The following is a 26,723-nucleotide window of genomic DNA, read 5'->3' on the forward strand; positions in this document are numbered from 1 at the left end:
TAAATTTGAATCCAAAAATGATGCAACAATGAAACTTAGAGCTAAAATTTACATTTTGGTTGTGAAACACAACTAAACTTTTACCGTTAGTTCAGTTAATTATCACAAAGTATGCTTATTTGTGTGTGTGTGTGTGTGTGTGTGTGTGTGTGTGTGTGTGTGTGGTACTGAGGACTGAATGCAAAGCAAGTGAACAACCATGCAGGGAACTATATGCCCAACCACACAGGGAACTATATGCCCAACCACGCAGAGAACTATATGCCCGACCCTAATTATCACAAAGTGTTCTCCCAATTACATTTTACCTAGGCTAAGAAAAGAGGCTGAAGAAACCCTAATGTCACCACCTCCATCTCATTTCCCTCTGAATTACTACTTCGTCTCTCTCTGCAAAGTATTGCTATTGTGGCTTTCAATGAACACTGACCTGGGTTTATGCCTAATTTTGTCTTCTGTAAAAGTTCAAAGATTCACTCTTTGCAACCAACTATGAAACAGCTAATCCAGGAAGGATCACTAACTGATGTTAAAAATCAATGCCATAGGGTTGTTGGGAATCAAGTGTCATAGTATCAATTGAAGCCTCAAGCTTCAATTCTAACTGGAGCAGAAGCTTAGCAAATCCCAAGCAAGATAAACAAAAGAAATTCACACCCAGACAAGGGTAAAAAGCATTGAAACCAACCTAAAGACAAAGAAAGAAAACTTAAAACAACCAAAGATACCGACAGGTTCCTTATTGGGAACAAAGATACAAAGGCTGTGGCTTTCTCAACAGAAATCATAGCGGCCAGAAGAAAATGTAAAGACATTTTATAAAGTGCCAAAAGAAAAGTGTTGTCGATACAGAATTTTGAATTCAGGAAAAATATCTTTTAAGAATGAAGGTGAAATAAAGACACTCTCAGAGCTATGGGTACAGATCTGTAGCAGAGTGGGTCTTTGGCTCCATCCACTGTACTGCAGGTCCGGTGCCCTTTGAGGCCAGAAGAGGGCAGCAGATTCCCTGGGGCTGGGGTTACAGATGCTGTGAGCTGTCACATGAGTGCTGGGAATAGAATCTAGATCTTCTAGAAGGTCAGCTGGTGTGCTTAACTGCTGAGCTACCCTCCAGTCCAACAAACCAGATCTTCAGACATCAGCGGGCAGTAGTGTAACGAAGCTCAGGGATGGAAAGGATGGGGAAGTGTGGCTTGCACTCACGAGAACCTGAGAAGGGCTCCCCAGATGACATTAGAAAGCTGAATGTGGTGACATGTTTGCAATTCCAGCAATAGGTGGGGACAGGAGGACCCAGTGACCAGCTAGCCTGGCCGGCCGGGCAGCATTCCAGTCCAATGAGAGACTCAGTACAAATAAAATGAGGGAGGCACCTGAACAAAGGACACCTGAGGTTGTCCTCTGACCTCCACACACATGTACCTATGTGCCTGCATAAACACATGTGTGTGCACACACAGAGAGTGTGCAGAGTGCGCTTTTTCTTTCTTTTTTTTTTTATTTTTATTTTTTTTTTTTGCAGAGTGCGCTTTTTCTACCAGACTGACCAGAAGCAGCTGATGCGGGTCATGCTAAGAGCTGCTCTGAGCACAGGAGGAAGGGAAGGGAGAGAGCAATCAACCTGACTTGCAGCAGTGAACGTGCCAAATGTGGGAAGGGAATACAGCCAGACAAGACTAGCACATTACTAAAAGCTCAGAGTATTTAAAACCATAACAACAATGACTAATATTTACTGAAAACGTGCCATGTGCTAAGCTATCATTTCCCAGTCTTGAGGTGTAGAGAGCTACTTATAAAGCTATAGGAAATTCTGCACTATTGATCAGCCACCATATTTAAGTTATCAAATACAAAATTAAAGCAAAAAATTAGGTTTAGGGTTATGGATCTTTAGTTTAGTAAAATATAAGAGAGATTAAAAAGCACAGGCTGAGGGCTGGAGAGATGGCTCAGTGGTTAAGAGCATTGCCTGCTCTTCCAAAGGTCCTGAGTTCAATTCCCAGCAACCACATGGTGGCTCACAACCATCTGAAATGAGGTCTGGTGCCCTCTTCTGGCCTGCAGACATACACACAGACAGAATATTGTATACATAATAAATAAATGAATATAAAAAAAATCCTTGATTACATTTAAAAAAAAAAGCACAGGCTGAGGTAGAGTGCTTGCATAGCATGCACGAAGCCCTGGTTTGATCCTCAGCATTGCCAATAGCAGCTAAGATTCTACTTACCGGCAACATTAACAGTTAAGGTTATTTTGCACATACTAAACTGCTGCATAAGACATGAATATGGCCCACAGTGGTCCCCCGAGATTTTCCTGCTACCAGCCCTGGGACATCCTTTACAAGTTGCCTAGTTGACTGTCTGATCTGTTCTTGGCAGGAAATTATTACATATTAAAAATACCTTCTGCTTGCACCAGCCAAGACAGTTACACACAAATACAAACGTGGGCTCAAAGTGCACAGCAAGACACAATATAGGGTCCTCCGGGTTAGTGACTATTCAGATAATCTGCAGTAGTTTAGGTAGGGGTAGGTGGGGTGCCAATAGAAGCCAGAAGAGCACATCTGATGCCCTTCTCTATCACTCTCTGCCTTGCTCCTTCAAGGAAAGGTCTCTCCTGAACCTGGAGCTGTATGGTAACCAGCAAACCCCATTCATCTTTCTAACACTCCCATAATGCTGAGGCTATAGGTACATGGTCAACCACACCCAGATTTTCCCCCATGAGTGCTGAAATCCAAACTTAAAACTTCATGCTTGCACAACAAGAACTCAGACCCACTGGACTTCTCCCCAGCCTCTAGTGCATAGTTGTTTTTAGCTCAGTTCATGTATGTGTGTATCTAGAATGTGTGTGTTTGTGTGTGTGCAATGTATACATATGCACATTTGTGTGTGAATGTAGGTACACAATTTCTTGACGTATGTGTGGAAGGCAGAGGATACCCTTGGATGCTGGTCTCCACATCTCATCTTCTCTGAGATAAGAACTCTTCATTTTCTTGTTTTTGTTTTCCTCGCCCTGTTACTGTATGGCAGGCTAGCTGGCCTGCAAGCTTCATGGATTTGCCTCTCATCTCCTTGTAGGAATGCACTGGGTTATAGACCTGGGTGCCATGGTACCCCGGCTGACATGGGTTCTGGGACCTCCCATTTATGTGGAAGTGGTTTACCAATGAACCATTCCCTGAACTCACAGTACTCATTCAATTTAAAAAAATGTTGGCTGGGTGGTGGTTGCACACACCTTTAATCTCAGCACTTAAGTGGCAAAGGCAGAGGATCTCAAGGAGTTCGAGGCCAGCTTAGTCTAAAAGGTGAATAGCCAGGGCTACACAGAGAAACCCTGTCTTGAAAAATCAAAGTATGTGGCTGGAAAGACGGCTTACTGGTTAAGAGCACATACTTCTCTTGCAGAGGACCTGAGTTCAGTTCCCACCCTTATGTCAGGTGGCCACAACTGCCTGGATCTCTGGCTGCAGAGAAGCTGGCACCCTCTTTTAGACTCTGTGGGTACCAAAGTGTGCATGCTCCCTCCCCCGAAACATACACACATACAATTTTGAAAATCAATAAATTTCAAGCTTAAGAAAAGCATCAATATGAAAGCAACAAAAATTATTAAATATTAAGAAAACCATAGAGCTCAAAGAAGATAGTATCCACCTAAGAGTGGAGCCATAGAGCTAAGAGCATTACAGAAATTGTCTTATTTAGACATTAAAAAGCCCTAGCATAGGCTTCACTGGTTTTTAAGGCCCTTCAGTAAGATGTTTACTGTAAAAAAAAAAAATGTAAGCACATCAAAATTCTTTGCTAAATAAGTTACACACAAAAAACCCCAAAACAAAACAAAACCAAGTTGACAAAAAAAAAAAAAGAGAGAGAGAGAGAAAGCCTAAAACAAAAAAACAAAACACCCATCTTCCAACACTGAGAAGCCTGGAATCCTGAGGCTAACTTGTTCAGCTCAGACTGCAATGATTTACAGATAACCAACATATGTTTCTTAGCAACCTGCATGCATAAAAGGTTACGATATACCGTATGATTTCAATTATATGACATCCCAGAAAAGACACAACTACAGAAAGAGTAAAACAATCGATGGTTGCCAGCAGCTGAGGAGGAGGAGAGGGCTGAAGAGGTGACTCACAGGAATTTTTAGGGCAGTGAAAATATTCTGTATGATATTGTAATGGTGAGTAGGTGGTGGTATACATTTGTCAGAACTCATAGAAGAGTTCAGAGTGAACCTTAATTTACATCACTTAAATATGAAGTCATTTTGGAGGTTGGGGGTTTTAGGAAGTAATATAAACTGTAAAGGAGCAATGATCTATTTGATAAATGTAAGAAACACATTGATGAGAAAGTATAGGAAGAAACGCTGATCTTCGTGGCTTTAGAAAAGGTGCTATCTACAGGGCAAAAGGCAAAAGGAACGGTACAGAAGCGCTGGGTTCTAGGTGATCATGCTGGTTCCCATGGGGATAAGGAAGCACTCCTCACATGGTTATACATAGCCACTGGAACTGAAGCACTAAGGAAGTGGGTGGCTAATGGTGGGAGCCAGATTCTGACACGTATGTGGATATGTACAGATGAGCAAGGGGATGAGTCTAGAACAATAACTGCCACTATGGATTAGACTAGAGACATTATTGGGAACTCACGTTTAGCCTAACAGTTATGTATGTATATGGAAACTAAATTATGTATGCATGTAAATTCACGTATCATTCTATGCTTTGTCTGTCTAGAAAACTTAAGAAAACCAACATTCTCTATAGCAACAAGAATACCAACATCCAAGCTGGGTTTCTAATAACCTTCCTCCAATAACAACAACTAGGAATCCCTAGGCAAACAACGGGCTTTTAAACTGAGGCAGAAAACACAGATTATAACCCTGAAGTATCCTGTAGTGCCAGATAAAATGGGGTCAAGAAGCCCAGTGGTAGAAGGAGCAGATGTGTCAACCACAGGCGTTCCTAAAGGCCAACTGAGAGCAGTCGAAACAGCAAAGTAAACAGTTTGGACTTAGTATACAGAGGAGAGGGGCTGGTGAGATTGCTCACTGGGTAAACCGCTTGCTGTATGAGCCCAGCGACCTGAGTTTGATTCCCAGAACTTATGTTAAGGTGGCAGCAAAGAAGCAACTCCATAAAGTGGTCCTTTGAATGCACCACCTCACATACAATAATAAATCAAGTTTTAAAAGTCCAAAAAGTAGAAAAATAAATATCCAAGTGTTCACACTGATATAAACATATGACTAAACGAATTCATAATGGAGGGAGGAGAAACAAATCCCTTGTGTTGAATTCCAAATAGTTTACACAGACACTACACTTCCAACGAACAGAGTGTAACTCCCCACTGGGCTACAGGCAGCATGCTGTGACTGCCTCTCATAGAACAGTCTAGAAGCCAAGCAGGGGGGAAAGGAATATCAGTGACCCTATGGTGAAGAAGACTGAAAAACACAATGAAATGAGTCACAAATTGAATTGCTAGCATGTAATCTTGATGTAATAGAATAAAAATGGCCCATCTCTGTGGATTTCTTCCCAATAACTCACAGTCCATGTTACCACAAGGAAACCATCAGAGCAATTCAAACCATGCAAGAGTCCATAAAACACCTGAGCATGGTGTTTTATGAGATGGTCAGTGGGTAAAGGCTCTTGCTGCCAAGTCTGATGGCCTGTGTTTGATTTCCAAAACCCACATGGTAAGAGAGAACAAACGCCCAGAGATGGTCCTCTGACATCCACATGCGTGCTGTGACATACCAGTATACACACACACACACACACAATACACAAATAAATGTAATAAAAATTTAAAGACTTGAACAGTACTCCTCAAAACTGTCAACACCATAGAAGAAAAGGACAGTATGAGAAGCTGTCGCAGGAGGTGACAATAAAATTAATGTCCTAGATGAGATCATGGAACAGAAATGACACCGAGTGAAGATTCAGAAATTGCGGGTTTAATTCCTGATACTTCCACTCAGGCTCACTAATGGTCATAACCAGGCCATATCACACCAGCACAGGATATTCAACAGCGAAGCCAGTGTGGGGCATGTGAGAGTCCTAGGTTCTGTTCTCAGTTTCTCTGTTGCTCTAAAAACTAGATTATAACAAAACCAAACTTATAATTAAATTGGGTTTAAGAATGACACATTAAGTAAGCCCTTGTCCCTATGATGAGGGACAATGCAGACACATTAAAGGCAGGCAAACAACTGCTATGAGCAAGGCCAATCTCCATCAGTCCTGGTGACAACTGCTGGAGGTGATGCTCAGAGGTCATGTGGTCTGTCCAAGGTCATATGGATGGTTAGAGGTAAAACCATGGCTGCTTAATTCTAGGGGCTTTTTTTTCCCCAGAAGACCCAGAAAGAAAAAAATCATCAGCTCAGATATCCCAAGCTGTCTTGTTTGTTATTGTTTGAAAGATGAGGCTGTTTAACTTTCCCTTGTAAAGATCCCCGATTGGGAAATGCCGATTACTATTTACTGAAATGAACTGTTTACCTTATTAGGCTGCTCTAGCTTCATTTCCATTGCTGTGATAAAATGCTCTGACAAAGAGCAACTTAGGGGAGGAAGGGCTTACTTTAGCTTACTGTTCCACATTACAGTCCATAATAGAAGGGAAGTCAAGGTAGGTAACGGGAACCTGAAACAGTTATCATATCACATCCACAGTCAGAGCAGAGAGAAACCAGTGCGTATGTGTTCGGTTGCTTGATTGTATGCAGCTAGATTTTTCCACTCTTCTTCAGCTCCTCCCTGTTGAGGAAACGGGGACACCCACGATGGGCTTGAACTTGCCACATCAATTAACTTTACTAAGAGAATTTGCCACAGACATGCATACAGGCAGCCCAATGTAGACAATCCCTGACTAGCTTGTTCAAGCTGACAATTAAAGCTAACCAAGACACTTAGCAACTTCTACATATTGAACAGAATTGTTCAAATCTTACAAACCTAGACACATATTATTTGTTCTCAAAATATCTGAGTAGTGCCTTTTTACTATTTTTTTGGAGAGGGGATGAGGACAGGGTTTCTCTGTGTAACAGCTCTAGCTGTCCTGGAACTCACTCTGTAGACCAGACTAGCCTTGAACTCTCAGAAATCCGCTTGACTCCACCTCCTGACTCCACATGATTGAAGGCCTGTGCCACCACCACCCGGCTGAGTAGTGCTTTTGTTACGCTGTGGCTGTGTTTTTGTTAGGCAAGCCCTGATTAGCAAACATCAAGTAGGAGATCAGAATAAAACTCACAACTGTTAGCCAAAGCTATTGCTGACATTTCTTCACTCACAATGATTAAAGCCATGGATAATGTTTATACCTCTATTATATTACTTAATCCTCTCGAGAGTCTTTCACTAAGTATCTAGACTGACCACCAAAGCCCTGGACCTACCAAACCTTAGACAAGCCAAACCTTGAAAGTCCTGATGCTTGGACAGAAGCGGCAAACCACACTTACTCATGCATCCTTCCACCCCCACCTACTAGAACTCTGTTCTCTTTGAAAAAGAGCCTACATCCCAAATTCTACAGGATCTGTCTAAACCAAAGACGTTTCGTTTCCTCTGGGACTTGCCCATACCAATCAGATCTCAGTCTTCCATTCCTGTACCTCAGTGTCTGCAGCATGTTCAGATTTATGTGACATGGTGACATGGTGTCCTAGTTAGCTGCTGTTATCGTTCTTTGGATAGACTCTCACTGTGTCCCTTTGGCTGGCCGGGACCTCACGACATAGACCAGGCCGAGTCCAAACACACAGAGCTCTGCCTGCTTCTATCTCTGCCTCTAGAATTAAAAACATGCAGTGCCTTAAAGACATGGGCCCCTTAGTTTAGCGTCATCTCAGACTGGCCTGGGAAATATCAGTAGAGGCCTATCTTGTTCATTGATGTGGGAGGAGCCAGTCTGTTGTAGGAGGTCCTCAGGTGTATAAAAATTCTAGCCTAGCACAGGATAGTGAGGGAGCCAGCAAGCAGTATTCCTCTATGGTTTCTGCTTCAAGTTCCTGCCCAGGCTTCCCTCAGTGATGGACTGCTGCCTGGAAGCTGAAATAAATCCTTTCCTTCCCTAAGCTGCTTTCAGTCTGAGTATTCTATCACAGCAACAGAAAAAGGACAAGAAAACACGGTGGAAACAAATGTTAATCCCCAAAGAGAAGGCGAGAGACTGCAAACCTCCTCAATGGCATTTCTGGGCTCACTCTTTTGGACTTTACAAAATAGACTAGCATTTCATGAAATTCGGCAAACTGTATTACTTCTAGATGAGCTTTACGTCACCTGTTTCCACTTGTTCTCATATACTCGGGAGTTTTAAAATACACGATGATGACCCCATAAAATGTTCTAACTATACCGTACCTCTTTTGGCCTCCCACCAATGAGAGTGAGCAGGGAAGCTGCGGTGTGCTTTACAGATGTTAAAACAGGCTTACGAAAGCCTGTGGCTTGTCCATTTCAGATTTCTAACATGTGCTGGGGCACAAGGTGTTGGGGGGCGGGGACTCTGGATTTCAATGCAAAGGCTTTGCTCAGGGCGCATGCCATGCACAGCTCAGATTTCCGTCTGACTGCAGACTAAACATAGTCTGCATTTTTCTCATTCCTTAGGAACATCACCTTGACGTCTCCATATTTCCTCTTTGGACGCATTTCAGAGATGCCCGGGTATTTGGGTAAAAATTAGGTGCAGCCCAGGGCATCTGCGGTGGGAAAGTTAACCATCTAGTCTTTATCGCTTTTCTCCTAGAAACTCTTCCTTGTTCTCTGACGGTCCCTATTCATACCTTCTGTTTTAATTTTACAAATGCATTGCTTTCTATCTCTCCCAGACCTGTGCAGAGAGAGGGAGGGAGGGAGGGAGGGAGAGAGAGGGAGAGGGAGAGGGAGAGGGAGAGGGAGAGGGAGAGGGAGAGGAGAGAGAGAGAGAGAGAGAGAGAGAGAGAGAGAGAGAGAGGGAGGGAAGGGGGGAGAGAGTGATCAACATTTGGATAAATTCTTTTTCTTCTTCCCCATTTCAGTATGAGTATAATCTAAGAGAGAAAAAGAAGCGAGCATGTGCACTTGTGTGCATGTGTGTGTGTGTGTGTGCGTGTGTGTGTGTGTGTGTGTGCGCGCGCGCGTGTGCTCCTGTGGTGGCTGTCTTCCCTCCAACTTTCTTCTCTTCATACTACCCTAGGTTTTAGTTTTAGTAATTTTTTTCAGACTATCTGTTGATTTATGGCCAAATGTTTACATTCAAAAATGAGGCACCTGAACTCTGAATTTCCGAGTACTAAAGGAGAAAAGTTTTCAAAGCTGTCAGAGAGAAGGCAGAAAACCAGCTCCCATGCGGTGGGGAACTGACCAGGGAGCTCTACAGAGAAGCCTTCACAATTCAAACCAGACAACCAACTCCCAAACCTTCTAGCCTGCAGGGAAAGGACAGTGATGTTCAAACACACATAGTCTTAAGATGTTCAGTTCACAAAGCTGTCCTTCAGATGCTCTCAGAGAGTGTGTTCTACCAGAACAGCAATGGCAAGAAAGAGGAAAGATTGGGCAGATGGGGAACATGCAGGTATGTGCACTGCAGAGTCAAGGGTACTGAAGTTCCCGTGGGACGGACAGGAAGTCAGGAGAGCCCAGCAGGAGCCCAGGCAGTTGTCCAGGATTGAACCAGAGAGCTGAAGGATCCAGGAAAGCAAAGACAGGCCAATTAAGTGATGAAATTCATCGGTAAACTACAAACAGCGCACAGGAATCCCATGATCCCAGCTTAAGGAGAGGGCTAGGTGGTGAATGTGTCAACACAGGTAACTAAGCAAAACAAAACCAAGAAGCAATTACCGGCTTTGGAGGGAAAGCATATACTAATGAAATAAAGATCTAATCATAGGACACATTGTGGTTCAACCACGAACAACATTTCCACAGTCACAATGCCATCAACACTGATTTAATGGAAACGTGTGTGGAATGAGGCACAGAGGGAATTGTGCAGGATTACTGTAAATTATGGCAACATCTCCATTAGGAAGAAATAAACATGCCCAACATGGGAAAGACGATGAAACAGCATCACGTTCTGCAGAATATGAATAAGGCTGGGCATGGTGGCGCATGCCTTTGATCCCACACTTGGCAGGCAGAGGCAGGCAGAGGCAGGCAGAGCTCTGTGAATGTGAAGCCAGCCTGGTCTGTCTAACCAGCTCCAGGCCAGCCAAGGCTACATAGTGTGACTTTGTCTTAAAAACAAAAAACAAACAAAAAAAGAAAAAGAAAAGAAATACAACAATAAAAAAGAAATGAATAACGATGAACTCTGAAAAACGAAGAACTGCGAGAACTGTTGCAAGGAGTGGGACTTTGGGGCAAAGAAGGAACTGTCACTCTTGGAATGCCTAATCTTATGTTCAGACTACAAAGTGGCATTATTTTGACAACAAAGAAAATTAAGTTTTACAAGTTCAGATCCAAAGAAGACATTAAATAATAAGTTCTACAGTCTCATAGGAAAAGGATGGTGTCTCAGAAGTACTGGTTAGGTCATGAAGAATGACAGGAAGCCAGGTGACACAACCAGATCACATTCTTTATGTGCATGCTGGGTCTAGCGCACACGTACGCACCGCATGCTTACCGGTGCCCGCAGAGTCAGAAGAGCGAGTCAGATCCCCTGGAACTTAAGGAGAGTCATGAGCTGCCATGTGGATGCTGGAAACAGAACCTGGGTCCTCTAGGAGCAGCAAATGATTTTAACTTCGGAGTCTCATCTCTCTAGTCCCCAGAACTATATTTTTAAACAGTATTGTTGAGAGACAAAACAAAACAAAATGGAAAACACAGAAGACAGACTAAAAGAGGAAAAGCTTGAAGACAAACATTGGGGGTGAGGATCTAAAACTTAAAGCAAGTGCTGGGCTGGATTTGCTTCCAGGGCCTGTCATGGCCATGAAGCACTAGAGCTTGCTACGCAAATGTTCTCCCACTGGGCTACATTGCAAGTCCCAGACTCTCTGAGATAGAATATCAGAAGTAGATAGTGTTGGCCACAGTAAGGCCATCTTCGCCTCTACCCATCTAGAAACTCCTTCACGATCAATTTGCTTGCCATAATTGGGAAGGGGACAGCCAGTCAGCAGGCAGAGTCATAGATTTTCTTGTGGAATGCCCTCTCTGCAGATAAAGAACACCCAGGGCTATGGGCCAGTCTTCCAAGGGGCTTCACTGAATGTGTATCTTAATTATGTTTTAATCTGACCACCCTTGAATACACTGACCATCAAAGCCTGGACTTACAAGCTAAATAGCCAAACTCTGGAAGTCAATGTTGGATGAAAGCCACTAAGTCACACTTACTCACCAGGGCTCTGGCATGTGTGTTCAGAAACATGGAAAAAGGAGTATCAGCTAATCGGCTCTTCTTCCTAACCTAGCTAGAAAAGAGAGTGGAGAAAAAAAGGCAGAACAAAGCCTGAATCCTGAGAAAGCATGTAACAAAACCCCGTGTCATTATCTCCTGTGAGCAATGAGAAGTGTGTCATCTTCCAGCAGACAGGGGAGAGAGAGAGAGAGAGAGAGAGAGAGAGAGAGAGAGAGAGAGAGAGAGAGAGAGAGAGAGAGAGAGAGAGAGAGAGAGAGAGAGAGAAAGGGAGAGGGGTGGGGAGAACTGAGGATTCTGGGAATCCAGTGAGGACATACACTAGAGAGAAAAGCAAGAGGCATACACATCTGAATGTGCTCAGGGCCAGGCTACAGATTGGAAATCAAAATTGAGTCCAAGTCCCACCCCCACATCTCCTCCTACTGCTGCGTAGAACCTCCCCATTGCAAAGGTAGTCCTCAGCCAGCCCGAGCCCCTGGGAGCTTGTTAGACATGCAGAACCTCAGGCCTGACTCCATCTAATGACTCAAGAATCTTCATTTTAATAAGCTCCCAGGTGATCCCTACACCCATTAAAGTTGGAGAATCACTTATTTAAAAAGACAGGACAAGTTGGGGGTTTTGCATTGGAGCCCCCACTCCCTGCAGGTGTAGACAGAAACTTTGGTGAACCCCAGGTGTCTAAAGCTTCCTACACAGAGTCATTTATATAATAGGAAAGTCATAGCAGAGTCTAGCAACTATGTATCTTCTAGAAAGGGCAGTTATTCCAAGATGCCTAGCGATTTCCTGGGAGCTCACTTCCAGGGTCAAATAGGAACACGAGCATGGAACACAGCAGGAACCACAGATTTCCCTCTAGAGCTGCCTACTTTATTTAAGGGGGGAAAAAAGGCTAAACATTAATTTTAGTTGTACTTAATTGAATAATTTCTCAGGGGAATAGTTCAGGGAGAGTTTAAAACTGCCTGTTTCCAAAAGCCATTACAAATTGGCATATACTATAATGTCACTGTGCCAACCCAAACAGTGTGCTTTTAATGTCCCCTGGGCTGCCTTCGCTCCAGATGTGTTCAGAACTCCTAGTAATATAACACAGGCAAAAACCATATTTACATGAAGCAGTATTTGGGATATCCTTTCCTAATCATCTGGAATGAGATAATAGGTTCCTAATTGGAAGCACGGGGGTTGGGGAGCCAGGTCAGTGGTTCCTCCCTCCTGATGCTTTTGTTAGTAAAAACGGAAACAGTCTGTACAAGAGTAAAAGAAATCTACTTTGCTACAGTTAATCATCTGAATGTCTAGAAACTTCGAATCTGCCCTACAGTCACCTCTAATTAACTAGCTGATTCATAAAAGCCTGATCTTGTCTTTTCCTAGGAATCGTAAGTAGGAGAGGGCTGGGGTTGGGAGAGGGGTGCGGAATGAAACTGGAAGATTCCACCACAATTCTGGTGAGAGAACAGACACAAGTGGTGAGCGAACAGGGGTCACCCGACCCCCAGCTGCTTCAGTGGAGTTTGGTGCCTGCACAGTAGTGTCGAGTCTGAAGTCATTTCCTCTTAACAGGCGATGGCATCACACAAGGGCTAGGTAAGTCACTGTAACTGATCACTGACATGTACCTCCGGGGGCAAACTAAAGCCATTCATGAGGAATCGTCTTCTGAGTCTTGCTTGAACTTAGCGCATCCTAATAAAAACTGATCAGGGTAGTATATACTTTCTGCTAACATTGGAAGGCTTTGGTCTTTACCATTTATTACTGAACAGAAATGAAATTTAAGTCAAATAAGTATTTTTATGCCAGTGAGCATGGTGTTCTGTTCCAGTGGAGACCCTGGACCCCATACCTCACAGAATGCCGCAGCGCACCATGCACTCGGGCATGCTTAGTTGCTGACGTCTGTTTTCACAGATGTCACAGAGAAGCCATGTGAAAAGCAACGTACCACGCAGCTGTTCTTGGCTGGGAGCGAGATACACTTGGAAACCTTGCTCCCTAAATGTTCAAAACTGGACTGAGTTTTCCAAATACAAATTAATTACCAAATTCTACGTGTTGACAAGCAAACACTCGGATGTTTATGCTGCAATTTGACAAAGGAAATTTTCACATATTACTCTTACGTCTCTAAAGCAAACAAGCTCATGTATAGGATTTACTTCATTACGATTTCCCCTAAAATGTTTAAAAACATTTTAATCCTGAAATCCAACATGTAAAGAGAAAACCAGAAAATCCATATATACAGTTTAACAGAACAGCTACAAAGCAAAAGCTGTGTAACCATCACTTGCAAGACCAACTTGGCAGTGCCTTACAAGACTCATCAGTCTTATAAAGCTCGACACTCATTCAGCCAACAAGCAATCAACAAACATCTACAATATGCCAGGCGCTGTGTTAGGCACATATTTGAACACGTGGCCAATATTATACTTGCTAACATGTTTGCTCAAATAACAGCTACCACAGAGTTCTTGACTGCTGCTTACCTGAGTTTCAAAGCAAACAAACACACAACTTTATCATACGGATGAGGAACATTTTGTCCAATAAATCTACCCCAGAGGCTTGAGCTCAGGGATGTTTGGATACATCATCGCGGAAAGGACCATGGGAAAGGGCTTGATGGTGTGAACTTTTCTTTCTGACCCACATACGCACTGACTGACTGGTTAACCCTTGAGGTTAGGCCTCTTCCTCCACAACAAAGACCTCTCCTCTCGGGAGCTACTTAGAACTTTCCCGAGCACCTTGCAGAGAGCTTTATTTATCACGCCAGGATTAGATCTGAAAAAAGGCATTTGTTCCACTATAAAGACAGCAAAAATCCCTGGTTAGAAGACTAATGTTCTTTTAACCTGGGGGGGGGTGAAGGGGGAGCCAAGCCCATGGCTCCGCCTGGAGAGAAGCAGTTTTACCCTATTAATCACCAAGTTCTCAAGTCTGCTCAGTCTGTGAGAGCCTCCGAAGCAGTTCAGCTGTTTCCACACGCGCATCAGAAAATCCCAACAGCACATAGTCTAGGGGAATGTTACAACAATATACACAGCGACAGCATTTCCTTACTGGGCTCCATTTCTGCTGGGGAATGGGGAAATTTAAGCCAAGTGATAATTTACACCAAGAGTCTACCAAGGAGGGTGTACAAGATGAGTCACTGGAATGTGGAATCAAAACCTCTTCTAAATTCTTTTAGGATCCACACAATACACAGAGCAATATTATATATAATTTTATAAGAGCAATTATAAAGAATGATCTAGAACTTCACTCACACATATTTTTGTTTTGTTAGTACTGGTGATTAAACTCAGGGCTTTGTGTGTGGCATGAACACACACTATCACTGAGCTACACCCTTGGCCATAACTCAAGATTATGCCTAATGGGATATATGACTTAGATATTCTAAAGGAGATGAGAGCCTTGTATTTGTAAGGTCCTGGGGTCCTAGTCTAGCACTGGGGGACAGAAGGAGGAAGGAGGTGAGGAAGAGGAGAAAATGTTGGAGGCCCATTCATTTAGTATGGTGGAGGTTACCTAAGAAAGACTACACTACATATAGCCTAAGAGTGTAAAAGGTAAATATTTTTGTCATTATTTAGGAAAGTGTGAGTCTTAAAGTCAACAGTCAACGTGAGCTGAAGCCCATAAATATACGAAAGGCCAGACCCCTCTCCCTCACTGCCATCTTCCTGCCAGCTTGAGCTCCCACTCTAATGGAAGAGAGTCTCTCCGCTTGGAACTGTGCATAGTCGTTTTTATGGGCAAAATTTAAATGCACATAAAAAGGAAATGTAGGGGTATATGGAAAAGTCCAAGATCCCATCCACTTCATGGGGGGGTGTCTAAGACTTCCTCTAGAGTGAAGAGACATGACCAGACTGCGGCAACAGCTTCCAGGCTAACTGCCCCTCCCCATCCTCATCCTCACCTAATACACAAGCACTATCAACATTATCTCCCCTCCACCCCATCCCCACCCCTGCCACAGTGGGGCTGGTATACTGCCTTCAGAGCAGATCATCTTTGCCTCCTCTCAGCAAATCAAGCTTTAGCCAACACACTAGAATGCAGCTACATCACTCACATGTTAACTAGGGCTGCTTTTGCCATACCTTATATGGGAATTGGTTTTTTTTTGTGTGTGTGTTTGCTTTTTACTACAGAACTTTTATTTTTCTTTACACAATGGTGTGTGGATGGGGCCTAATATTCTCACTGAATGGTAGAAAACCCAAAATTGATCATTTCTTAGAGAAATGAATACAAAACAACCTTACATAAATTAAAAGGATAAATATGTTTACAGGTATCAACGCAAATGTTCCCAACTCAAGGCAAGTAACAACCCATGGCTTCAGGAGGGAAAACGCCAGAACTAGGCTCAAACTTTCACACTCTGTTAGACCAGCAAGATAGAAGTGGTAACTGGCTTAGGGAACCTTTGCCCGCCTCAAGGAATCCTGGAGTCAGCTATCAGTTAATACTCTGCATAGATCATTCATTGCATGGTGTTCACACAGGTCCACCAGGCTAAGGATTTCTCTTCCACAGTGACAAAGCCTCTTTGGCTAAGGACTACTGGATATTAGATATATGCCAACTGAACAATTACCTTGAATATAAGGTCAAAAATCAGCAACAAATTCAACAATCCGGTGCTGATATTGGATATAAACTTCAAGACAAATTTAAGTTTGTTTTCAGTTTTGTGAGGCTAACATGAAGGGTGTACATGTCAGAATCAGTTCCTAGAGTGGATGCTGGCACCTGCTCAGTCCATCCAGAAGCATTTGCAGTGGACGATGGAGGGGCCCAACTTGTCCTACCCCGTCCACATCTGCTAGAAAGTGGACAGCGAGGCCAGGATGGAACTGCCAGTCCAGACTGAGTACTTTCCTGTAGGAGAAACAATGATCTTAATCTTCACTGTGCTGGGTGCTAGGGCTGTCATCTCCTTATACATCCTGCCAGAAATGCTGGACACATGGTAGTACCACCAGACAGCACTGTGTTGACACACGTCCCTGTGGATAGCCACATCACACTTCATGATGGAATTGAAGGTGGTCTCATCAATACCCAGGACTCCATGGCCGGGAAAGAGGGCTAGGCACCTCTGGACACCAGAACTGCTCATTGCTGAAGGTGATCACCTGCCCATCAGAAGCTCATAGCTCTTTTCCAAGGAGAAGGAGGATGCAGTAGTACCCATTTCTTGTTCAAAATCCCGGGCAACATAGCACAGCTTCTCCTTAATGTCACCCCCAATTTCCCAGTGAGCTGTGGTGGTGAAGCCGCATCCTGATTAATCAGGGTCTTCATGAGGTAGTCTGTCAGGTCCCAGCCGGCCAGGTCCAGCTGCATGATGGCATGGGGAAGGGCATCACTTTCGTAGATGGGTGCCACATGTGTGGCCTGTCATCAGAGCCCATGACAATGCCGGTGATGTGCCCAGATGCATAAAGGAGCAGCACAGCCTAAAGGCCACATACATGGCTGGGGTACTGAAGGTTCCAATCATTATCTATGTCACCTCTCTGTGACTTTTGGGGTTCAGGAGGGCTTCAGTCAGAAGCACTAAGTGCTTCTCAGGGGCTACACGCAGCTCACTGTAGAAGGTGTAGTGCCAGATCTTCTCCACACCATCCTAGCTGGTCACAATGCCGCGCTTGATAGGGTAATTTAGGGTCAGGATACTCCTCCTGCTCTGGGCCTTGTCACCCCTGTAGGAAGGAGTCTTTCTGGCCCAGGCCACAGTGACAGCCTGGTGTAAGGGACACCAACAATGGAAGGAAACATGGCCCTGAGGACATTATTGCAACAAAGCCAGCTATGCACGAGCTGGAGCCACTGTCACTGACAAGTCCTGTGATTTCTTCTTTCCTTTGATGGAGAAGGATTGGGCAACAGACCATCAAAAAGACATGCAGGCAGGATAAACCAGAAGCAGAGTATGAGGAATTTTTTTTCTTTTATTAAGTCAAGTCAATTTAACATAGAAGTAGTACTTTAATTGTTTACATTAAACAGTTCAGTCACATTTAATACATTCATAATGTTAAACAACCACTACGTCAGCTTCATTCTCCTCACCCCCCAAAACAACTCACAGCCATTGCCTCTTCTTCCAGTTGGAATTTTCTTTGGGTCACCAACCTGTGTGTGTGTGTGTGTGTGTGTGTGTGTGTGTGCGCGTGCGCACGCGCCACTCTCTTTCCTACTCTATCCCTCTCACGTACATAGTGTAAAAATAATCAAATGTTGCTCAGGAAGAAAAATATAAAACGGTATGAAACTATGTTCAAACATGACATGAGTTACTTATTTTATGAGCTATCAGTTTTTATTTTATTTTCATTCTTGCAGGTTGAGGACCTTCCCCATAATCCTCCAAAGGAAAATGAAGCTGCCTGCCCAAGGTTACATTTTTATCTGCCAGGCAGATTTGAAATGTGGTCCCTGTGTTCTGTGCTGACTCTGTCCTCATTGTCCTCTGTTATTGCAAAGCATGCCATACCTGTCAAGGCAGACACGCAAAGCACGTGACACCTGTTGAGCTGGACACTGCAAAGTGTGCCACACTTGGACACTGCAAATCTTCCACGCCACAGAGTTCAGTGCAGCAGTGGCAGGCTTTAGCACATAAGTCAAACAGATGTGTTGACCCTCATAAAACTGTCACTTCTCACAGGCTGTGTGAGCTCCAAAGCAGGCTCCCCACCCCCACCTCCTCTCTTGCTGGTGGTGGTCCCCTAAGTTTTGAAGTCTGGTGCCCTTATTTGGGTACAGCAGTTTGGTGGCAGGACATTTCCACAATCTGTCCACGCCTCACCCTGTGTGTCCCAGTGCCAGGAATTAGCCTACCCCCTGTATCTACTTTGCTCTGGATCCCCACAAGATCTCCGCCAACTTTCTGAACTGGTCTGTCTGTCTAACTGGCCTGGGATAAAATTGCTGCATCTCCTCAGGCACAGCCAGGTTGTCTATCAACCTTGAGGGATGCCCCGCCCGGGCAGCATGGCAGTCTCCCTGCTTCTGCCCGTGCTCTGGACTGTCTGGCCATCCGTCCTTTGCCAATAGCTAGGATCTCCATCTCTCTGATTCCCTGTCTTCCCATGTAAATATCTAGTTTCCAGGTCTTAAAGCTCCTCCCTATGGGCCAGGACTGACCTACTATGATAAGGCATAGGTAGATACATTATTGACTTTTCCATAGAAGCATCCTGGACATATGTGCACATTTTTCTCAAAGTTACAAATAAAATGGACTAACAGACCAATCTAAAAATTGAAGAAATTTTTTTCTTGGTGTTGCTTATATCCAAAGTACTTCGTATATAGTGTAAACATGAAAGATACAAGCACATTCCCCTCCTTCAAGAACTCTAGAATTTAATTGAGAAAAGACAAACAAATACAGAAATATTTATAATTTCTACACAGCTCAGGATACCCCATACCACTCAAAGTGCAGAAGAATATCCCCATCCCAGAACCTACAAAAAAAACCTTGAGAATGGGACACAGTGGCGGCTAAGTCAGAAGAATGGTCAGTTAGTTAAAGGACCCACTTTAGGATGGGCAGGAGACTTGACCCTAGAGGGGCTCCCAGGTGCCCAAGCTGAGGCCCCCAGTTAGTTCCTTGGGCAGCTGAGGATAGGGAACCTGAAATGACCCTATCCTAGAGCAATACTGACGAATATCATGCATATCATCCTAGAACTTTCATCTGGCGATGGATGGAGATAGAGACAGAGACCCACACTGGAACTGGATAGAGCTCCCAAGGTCCCAAGGAGGAGCAGAAGGAGAGAGAACATGAGCAAAGAAGTCGGGACCACGAGGGGTGCACCCACCCACTGAGACAGTGGAGCTGATCTACTGGGAGCTCACCAAGGCCAGCTGGACTGTTACCAAAAAAAGCATGGGATAAAACTGGACTCTCTGAACATGACGAACAATGAGGGCTGATGAGACGCCAAGGACAATGGCACGCGGTTTTGATCCAACACAATGTACTGGCTTGGTGGGAGCCTAGCCAGTTTGGATGTTCACCTTCCTAGATATGGACGGAGGCGGGAGGACCTAGGACTTACCACAGGGCAGGGAACCCTGACTGCTCTTTGGACTGGAGAGGGAGGGGGAGAAAAGTGGGGGGAAAGGGAGAGGGGTGGGAGGAGGGGGAGAAGAATGGGAGGAGGGGGAGGGAAATGGGAGGCTGGGAGGAGGTGGAAATTTGTTTTTTTTTCTTTCTTTTCTTTATTCTCCTTTTATCAATAAAAACAAAACAAAACAAAACAAAACAAAACAAAACAAAACAAAAAAAAAAAAGAAGAAGAATGGTCAGGACTGCCAAGGGGGCAGATGCAGGCCACGGTTCTTCAGTAGGATAAAGGATATATTTCCAGTCCTTTCTAAGGAATCGGCCTATCTGAAACAACACCGCATCACCCAGAATTGTGAAAGAAACCTTTTAGAGTCATCATTCCATGCTTGACAACGTCTCAGAAAGCCTAGTCACCACATACACCTTTGTCCAAGCTTGTTTCCAACAGTCTGTTTAAACCATACAATTCACATACTCGTTACATTTTAAAATTACGTATTCTGTTAAGAGCTGTATGGTAAGAGACACAACTCCTCTGATTGTCTTTAAAACAGAAGTGAAATGAGGTGGGGGACCCTCCACTTAGTAATTACCCTTAATGATAATTGCTACTGAATATTGAGTGCCTGCAGAACTCATGGACTTCAAGTACCATAACCCAGTGGTTTCCACGGTGAAAAGGAACTACTTAAAAATCTTGCCTCACAACCCATTATGATTGTTTCAACTCATTAAGATATTATCTTGCAATACTGTCTACACCACTGCAGTGCAGGCTCTCATCCCTTCTTGTAGTCAAGGGAGAAGCACGCTGCATACCTACTAACATAGAGTCCTATTGCAGCAGGCTGCTTACTCCACTGAGTTTGGAGTTCAGCACAGGCGCTATCAACAAAGAAAAAAAGCTCAACGCACAGCTTGAGGGGCTAGACTCCCGCAGGCGGGGTGGTCTGAGTCCCTCCTGCCTCCCTGACACACACACTTGCATGAGAAGGTTCAGCAAGGCTTCAAGGTCATATCCCTCATCCTATACTAATGGCTCTCTCCTCACACAAAACTAAATGGCACCCTGTTAATTAGAACCCACACAAACTGCCTTTTAATTTGATACTGTGCCTAAGTAGTACCCAAATTTCAAATTTTAATACTCTGAGGGATTCCTTTTGTGTCACTAAGGACACATGAACGTGTGCATCTGTGTAAACACAGACCAGCAAGAACTGCAGCAGAGGAGCCATTCTCGGAAGATTTGCCAAGCTTCTGAGTGAGAATGCAAAACAACTCCATGTAAACTACAGGCAGATACGAGCACCGGGTGATGGCGGAGAGCCTGAAATCCCTGTTGGGCTTGTAATATGTGACTTGTGCTAGTGTGTTCAGCGTTTCTAACTCAACGTTTCCTATCTATCCCTGGCTGACTAGTGCCGGGATATGGAGGTCTACAGGCACTTACTAACTTCCAGAAAATGGATCCCAGAAGTGGGCAAGTGAGCTGTTTACAAACAAGAACACAAAACACATTCCAACAAAACTCATCTGCTTGAAATCTAAGGGATCTGGTCCAGGGATGCCATGCATATCCAAATCCGAGGATGCTCGAATCCCCTCTAAAAAGTGGTGCTCATATGTGCATACAACTTGCACAGAGCCTTCTCCACTTTGTCACCTCCAGATTCCTTAGAACCTCTAGTGGGATGTAAACGCTCTGTTCAGAGTCATTACTAGGTGTTATTTGCAGAATGGTGAGACGGGAAAAAGGTAACACGTGTTCATCACTGATTCAAATTGCCATATATTTAACGGGAGCTGGTTGAATCCACGATGGCCAAATCTACAGATATAGATACAGAACCCATGGTTATGGGGAGCTGATGTAAATGGCAGACTAGTTTTCAGGCAGTCACCAGGCTGTTCTAGAACATTTTATTTATTTACACACATGTACACACTTGAGAGTACAGGTTCATATGGTTCAGATTGGAGGATCCCCTGGCACTGGAGTTGTAGATAGTTGTGAACTACCTGATACAGATGCTGGGAATTGAACCCAGGTCCTCTGCAAGAGCAGTACAAGCTCTTAGCCATAGAGTCATCTTTCCAACCCCTCTAGCACACTTTAACGTGACAATTCATTGAGCCACTATACATCATAATGTATGCAAGCTTCAGCACCCTACAATGGGAATGCATCATCTTTGTGTTTCCAGCACAAGGACCTTGGCAACCTGAGAGATTTGTCCACTGAAAAGACAGCATAAAATTCATCTGGTATTTTTCCTAAAATGCAATTCATACAACCCTTGAAAACCTCACATCTCACCAAACTGCACTTTAAAACAACAGTTTCTGGTAGAAAACACAGAAGAATGGGTCATTATAAGCAGAGTACTAACCGGAGAATAATTAAGACCCAGGGAAGCGACTTGGAGTGGCTGCCATAAGGGATATTGAATGGACAAATGACAACAGACACAGCCAGCCTCTAAGCCAGTGGAAGGTATTCAGAGGTAGGCATGGGAGGGGGACTTCTGCCTCAAGACCAGGATGGGAAGCACCTACACTGGGGAGTGAGCTGTGGGCACAGGGCTCTTTAGTTTTCTTAAGAGGGAGTCAAAAAAGCTGGTGTCTGCTGCCTGTAAGGGCTCCTTTGTTTTTTATCTGAAGCTGAAAGTCTACTGCTATGCCAGTACTCTTGCTGGATACAAGCTTCTCTTGAACCAATCAGGTTTCCGGCAGACAAAGTGACATTAAGGTCCCTCCCACTTTCCTGCTTGGCAATTGAGCTGTGTCAGGCAGCCATGGGGCAGATCACACTGTGACCAGTCTGCTCTTGGTGCTGGGTTAGAGCAGCCTTGCTTTAAGTCTTCATTTCTAAGAACTCTGAGAAGAGAGGCAGCCTCACTGGAGGAGGCAAATCCTCCAGCATGTCCTCATTCGGGGAATACCCTGTGTTCTGCTTGGGAAAATAGTCTTACTCTGTCCAGGTACATTAACCCCAGGGGACGTTCTGATTTCTAGACAAGCAAATCAAAAGGCAGAAATGTGAGCTACAGATTTTAAAATTTTTTTTTAATTTTTAATTTTATCTATTTGTTTATTTATTTATTTTGAGTAGGGTTTCTCAGTAGCTATGGAGCCAGTCCTGGAACTCACTCTGTAGAACAGGCTGGCCTTGAACTCGTAGACATCCTCCTGCCTCTGCCTCCTGAGTGCTAAGATTAAAGGCATGCATCACCACCGCCTAATTAAGCTACAGATTTTTTTTAATTTTTATTTTTATTTATTTTTTTTATTGAGAAAAGGAAGAAAAAAAAAAACAAGTTTCCACCCCTCCCAGCCTCCCATTTCCCTCCCCCTCCTCCCACCCTTCTCCCCCTCCTCCCACTCCCTCTCCAGTCCAAAGAGCAGTCAGGGTTCCCTGCCCTGTGGTAAGTCCTAGGTCCTCCCCCCTCTGTTCATATCTAGGAAGGTGAACATCCAAACTGGCTAGGCTCCCACAAAGCCAGCACATTGCGTAGGATCAAAACCCCGTGCCATTGTCCTTGGCTTCTCATCATCCCTCATTGTTCGCCATGTTCGGAGAGTCCAGTTTTAACCCATGCTTTTTCAGTCACAGTCCAGCTGGCCTTGGTGAGCTCCCAGTTTTTTGAACCAAAATATCTAATATATTAACATTGCAAAACGTAGTCAGTCTGAAACTTGAACCCATGTCTTGTGTGCTAAGTGATGCTCCATCACTGGACTATGCCCCCCAGCCATCAAGAGGGAGGCTAGAAATCTTTCATGTTTTTACAATAAGCCTTCAAGTCCAAAGTTCCTGAATACTCAGAGCACATGCCAGTTCAGACTAGCCACATTTCAGGTACTCAACAGCTACAAGTGGCCAGTGGCTTCTGTACTGCATGGTATAAGAGTCAGAGGCTCTGCAGATGCCACAGTGTCATGAGTTGAAAAATACATAACTCGCCTGGTCTTCTAGAAGCAGAAGTAAAAGCATTATATATTGGAGTATTATAAGCTAAAAAAATGTTTTATTTGGACTGAGGGGACTAAGAGGTGAGTGACCAGCCATGAAGCAGGACACCCTACTCTTAGGACCTCCATAGTGGGACAAAACCCCTGGCCCTTCCCCCAACTCCCTCAGCTTCTCTAGCCCACCGAAGGAGAGTTTCCTGCAGGTAGGCTGCTCTAATAAACAGCCACATCCACTGGACCCTGCAAGCTACTAGCCCCATCCCATCCCCAAACTTGCCTATCCTTCTGAAACGTCAGTGGAACTCTGAAACACAGCTTGCTACAATACTGAGGGGACCAAGAGAATGAACCAGGAGAGCAGACCAAGAGAGCACGCTTAGAGAGACCTCAGTGGCTCCCTGAGACACAGACTTTAACAGTACAGAGCAGACCAAGAAGAGTTCCCAAAGATTCAGACAGCCACTGCAAGGATTAGACCAAGATGCAAATACACTGCCAGCTGCATTTGAAGAGATGGGTAGGTGCCAATGCAAGAATTCATCCAACAACCTAAAAAGCAACATGGTAACACCAGAACCAGAACCCAGAGGTCACACAAGAGTAAGACTTGATCATCCTAACCCAGAAGAAGCAGAAGAAAATCACTTTAAAAGTAACTTTATGAAGATAATGAAGACATTTACAGAGGAAATGAAAAACTCCCTTAAAGAAATGGAAGAAAAGGCAAACAAAAAAATGAAAGAAATTAGTAAATCCCACAAAGACACCCAAGAAAACCAAGAAAAAGCAATCAAACAGGTGAAGCAAACAGTTCAAGACCTGAAGACTGAAATATAGGCAATAAAGAAAACACAAACCAAGGGAATCCTGGATATGGAAAATCTGGGTAAATGAACAAGAACTACAGAGGCAAGTATAACTAACAGAATACAAGAGATAGAAGAAAGAATCTCAGGCATTGAAGATACTATAGAGGAAACAGATTCATTGGTCAAAGAAAACATTAAATCCAAGAAATTCTGAACACAAAACACCCAGGAAATCTGGGACACCATGAAAAAACCAAACCTGGGAATAATAGGGAAAGAAGAAGGAAAGAAGTCCAACTCAAAAGCACAGAAAATATATTTAACAAAATCATAGAAGAAAACTTTCCCAACCTAAAGAAAGATAAGCCTATGAAGATACAAGACGCTTACAGAACACTACATAGACTAGATTTAAAAAAAAGTCCCCTCGCCATATAATAATCAAAACATAAAATATACAGAATAAAGAAAGAATATTAAGAGCTGCAAGGGGAAAAGGTCAAGTAAACATATAAAGGGAAACCTATCAGAATTACACCTGAATTCTCAATGGAAACTATATAAGACAGAAGGTCCTGGGCAGATGTGCTGCAGACACTAAGAGACCATGGATGCAAGCCCAGACTACTATACCCAGCAAAGCTTTCAATCACCATCGATGGTGAAAACAAGATATTCCATGACAAAATCAGATTTAAACAATAAGTATCCACAAATCCAGCCCTGCAGAAAGTACTAGAAGGAAAACCCCAACCCAATGAAGCTAACTGCACCCACAAAAACACAGGCAACAGATAACCTCCTACCAGCAAAACCCAAAAAAAGGAAAACACACAAACACTATTACTGAAAAATACAGGAATTAACAACCACTGGTCACAATATCTCTTAATATCAATAGACTAAATTCACCTATAAAAACGCATAGGCTAAGAAAATGGATATGAAAACAGGATCCAGCCTTCTGCTGTATACAAGAAACACCTCAACCTCAAAGATAGACATTACCTCAGAGTAAACGACTGGGAAAAGGTTTTCCAACCAAATGGACCTAAGAAACAAGTGGATGCTATCCTAATATCTAACAAAATTCAAACTAAAATCAATCAGAAGAGATGGAGAAGGACACTTTATACTCCTAACAGGAACAATCCATCAAGATGAAGTCTCAACCCTAAACATCTATGCCCCTAATACAAGAGCACCTACATATGTAAAAGAAACATTACTAAAGCTTAAATTACACATCAAACCCCACACACTAATAGTAGGAGATTTCAACACTCCACTCTCGCCAATGGACAGGTCAACCAGACAGAAATTTAACAGAGAAATAAGAGAACTAACAGATGTCATGAATCAAATGGACTTAAACATTTATAGAACATTCCACCCAAACACAAAAGAATATACCTTCTTCTCAGCACCTCGTGGAACCTTCTCTAAAATTGACCACATACTTGGTAACAAAGCAAACCTCCACAGATACAAAAAAAATTGGAGCAACCCCCTGTATTTTATCGGATCACCATGGTTTAAAGATAGAATTTAACAATAACACTAATTGCAGAAAGCCAACAAACTCATGGAAATGAACTACTGAACCACCCCTGGGTCAAGGAAGAAATAAATAAAGAAATTAAAAACTTCCTAGAATTCAACGAAAATGAAAGCACAACGCACCCAAACCTATGGGACACTATGAAAAGTACTGCTAAGAGGAAAGTTCATTGCACTAAATGCCCATATAAAGAAAATGGAGAAAGCTCACATCTGTGACTTAATAGCACACCCGAAAGCTCTAGAACAAAAAGAAGCAGACTCACTCAGGAGGAGTATAAGACAGGAAATAATCAAATTGAGGGCTGAAATCAACAAAATAGAAACAAAGAAAACAATGTCAATGAGACAAAGAGCTGATTCTTTGAGAAAAATCAATAATATAGACAAACCCTTATCCAAACTAATCAAAAGGCAGAAAGAGAAAACATCCAAATTAACAAAATCAGAAATGAAAAGGGGACATAACAACAGACAGTGAGGAAATTCAGAGAATCATTAGGTCTTACTACAAAAACCTGAACTCCACAAATCTGGAAAATGTAAAAGTAATGGACAATTTTCTAGATAGATACCATATACCAAAGTTAAATTAAGACCAGACGATCAATTTAAATAGGCCTATAAACTGCAAGGAAATAGAAGCTGTCATCAAAAACCTCCCAACCAAAAAAAGCCCAGGGCCGGATGGTTTTAGTACAGAATTCTACCAGAACTTTTAAGAAGAGCTAATATCTATACTCCTCAAAGTGTTCCACATAATAGGAACACTGCCAAACTCTTTTTATGAGGTTGCAGTTACCCTGA

General features: G+C 43.4%; 1 protein-coding gene and 1 pseudogene across 1 annotated transcript in view; both read right to left on the reverse strand.

The window, feature by feature from the left end:
- Stx8 (syntaxin 8) overlaps positions 1-26,723 on the reverse strand; it is a 241,826-nt gene that overhangs the window by 107,675 nt on the left and 107,428 nt on the right. The window lies entirely within an intron of this gene.
- Positions 16,237-16,986, reverse strand: LOC142859556 (actin, cytoplasmic 1 pseudogene; annotated as a pseudogene).

The sequence above is a fragment of the Microtus pennsylvanicus genome, chromosome 11, assembly GCF_037038515.1.
Source record: "Microtus pennsylvanicus isolate mMicPen1 chromosome 11, mMicPen1.hap1, whole genome shotgun sequence".
Taxonomy (NCBI): Eukaryota; Metazoa; Chordata; class Mammalia; order Rodentia; family Cricetidae; genus Microtus; species Microtus pennsylvanicus.